Source organism: Perissodus microlepis, chromosome 13, assembly GCF_051167445.1.
Source record: "Perissodus microlepis isolate ML-2025 ecotype Zambia chromosome 13, ASM5116744v1, whole genome shotgun sequence".
Classification (NCBI taxonomy): Eukaryota; Metazoa; Chordata; class Actinopteri; order Cichliformes; family Cichlidae; genus Perissodus; species Perissodus microlepis.
Genome location: NC_140473.1, coordinates 6,909,583 through 6,912,600, shown reverse-complemented (window position 1 = coordinate 6,912,600; position 3,018 = coordinate 6,909,583).

Sequence of the window (3,018 nt, the reverse complement as noted above, 5' to 3'; positions counted from 1 at the left end):
TGACCCGTCACGCTCTAGCGCAGCTTCAGCAGGCAGAAGTACAGACAGCAAGGTCACCTCATTAAAACCAACACACGTTTCCTGTCTCTCTCTCTCTCTTAACCCATAAGTGGTGTGGCAATTCATGTCTTCATAAAATTTTAAAGTTGTCCCATACAATACAATGAGCCATTAACGAATAGGGAAGCGGGGACTTCCTCGTTCTATATAAATACTTCTGAGACAAAAGTTTCATAACAGTGGGACTTAGTTTTTCACATCCTAGCTCATGCCTGCTTCATTTACAGTTAAATAAAGGATTTTGATGTCAGGGGGTGATCTTATTACACTCATGAGACTCTTTAGGTTGCATTATTCTCTGAAGATGGCCATAAATAGAGTGCATTCCTTCATTCAGCTTTTTTTTTTTGGAAACTTTGATAAGTTTAAGTTAACCTAATTACATTTTTTGTTATATTTTTTTTTTGGGGGGGGGGGGGGGGGATGATACTTTCAGGTCAGACATCACTACTTGCCATCCTACCAATGCCATTTGACTAGAGTGCAGTTACTCTTGCAATGCAAAGTGATATCAGATGAGGACATGGACAGAACAAGTGGTGGAATGTAACTTAATAGAGCCTGCTGCTAATATTTGCTATTTGCATGATACACTGTATTGCCATATTTGTTCATCTGCCTTCACACGCATATGAACTTCAGTAGCATCCTATTTTTAAACCATAGGGTTTGCAGCCAGATGGAGATACGTGATTCATCACTTCGGAGAACATCTCTCCACTGCTCTAGAGTCCAGCGGTGGCGTTCTTTGTGCCACTGCATCTGATGGTTTGCATTGGGCTTGGTAATGTAAGGCTTGGATGCAGCTGCTCGGCCATCAAAACCCACTTCCTGGAATGAAAGTGGAGTTTCCATTCCACTGTTCTTGAGCTTTTAAAGACTTGTGTAGCTTTTTCAGTATGTTTTAACCATTTTTAACATTTTTTGGAGCAGCAGAGCAGTGCAGTTAAAAAATTCTGGTAAACTGACTATACTGTCGTCTTAGCAGAAAGAAGTTAAAACGAGTTTTAAGCTAAAAGGAGCATGTATGGCTCAGGGTGGTAGTGCAATGTTGTGGGGAATATTTTCCTGGTACTCTTTGGACCCTTTAGTGTCAACTGAGCATTGTTCAAAGGCCAAAGCCTACCTGGGTGTTACTGCATACGCTGCCCATGCATGCACCCATGTTCTGATGGTTCTAACAATGCACATGTCACCACAAAGTGCATCATGTCAAACTGGTATTTTGAAACTTAAATTAAGTTAAAGTTGCAAAAGGTTGCTATCTACAAATTGTCTGTCTGTCTATCTGTCTGTCTGTCTGTCTAATATGTGGAGGTCTGGCTACTTTTTTATTGTATTTCTTTTGATTCCAGTATTGTACGTGAACTTTCTTTGAGCACAGCATGCATTGTTTGAATATTTGTGTGCTTGTAATGGCTTATTATAGTCTAACGAGACTATAAAACCCCAACACAAGAGTTGTGTTGGGGTAAATTAAAAAAAAATCAAGATATGACTGTCACTTTGTCCTTTCTAAATGGAACTGAATATGCACCATAATTGTAATTATTAGACAATTTTCTCTTGCACCCACGGAGCTACACATGAAAGGTGAAAGAGAAATTGGATTCATTGCTCGTGCAACGATTGCTGCTGGCAGTGTGAGAGCCATTTGTCTTAGTGATGTTAGAATTTCATCGGTCTCACGTTTGGATGGGGGCCAGCACCCTCATATACAACTGACTGATTGGGATGGCGGATGGGTGGGGGTAAACAGTCAAACAATTAGTGGCGTCTGCCCTGTGACACCCGTTAACCCCCAGAACTTGGCGGTAATGAGATCTGTGTAATAATTTCTGTGTAGCAGACAGAAACAAGGTGTCCTTATTAAAGTGACGAAATGAACAGAGCCTGTGGTAATTAGATGTAGAATAAAGGCCTGTAATGATTTCATCACCCTCGCCTAAATCAACAAATCATTGCTGTTTGGTCTACTGAAGCAGATCCATTATTGCAGATAATTACAGCAAAGACCCGCTGAAACCTTTTCTTTTACATTCCTCACCCCCATAGCACAGGAATCATAACAACAGGAGACAACGGCTCATGCTGTAATTACCTCTTTGGAAACAAAAGGAATAGATGAATTCAGCTGATTAAATCTATTTTCAGTCTGCATTTCTGTCCGATCCATATGCAGCCGTATTCCCCAGATAAACGCTCCTAATCATCAACGGCTTGCGTATACAGTACCTGTATGTGTGCAAAGGCCGTGCACGAGCTTGCGGGCTCTCCGGGGAAATGCCCACATATTTAGGCAGTAAGCTAATTAAAGTGGCAGAGCAGATGGTGCAGGCTTGGTCCGGACATAATGAGACGGTGAGTGGCGAGACGAACTGGACATGGCAGGACAGCTGTGAGGGGTTTGTGAGGTGACCAGAATTCAGGCGTCTCCCAGGAGCGAGAGGCCTCGCTGGCAGTCGAGAGGAGCAGAATTTAAAGTCCATGAAAACTTTATGAGGAGCTTTTTAAGAAGAAGAGGAAGAAGCAGCTACTGGATCAGTAATTGTTTACTTCCTCCAAGTGTGTGTTTGTTGAAAATGCTCCACTGGAAATGAGTAATACCACGTCAGCACAGTGTTTTTCAAAAAAGGAAAAAAATTATTATTTTTTTCTCTCGCTCACATCCTCAATCACTCGATCTTGGCAGGTGGTTTTTGGTAAACACCAAATCCTCAACACCTGTTGCCAGAGGCTTTTCCTGTCTGCCAGCTCTCACCAACTCTGCTCCCAAATATTAAAAAGAGAGAGAGAGAGAGAGAGAGCCACAAGTGAAAAAAGCAACTGCACCATTACCAAAGTAGGTGTTTCTTTTTTTTTCCTGGATGGATGTTAAGTGGCGCACAACAACACCGACACGAACTCACAAAAGCGGTGATTCCTAGAGGTGCAGAAATACTTTGGAGAGCTCATCTC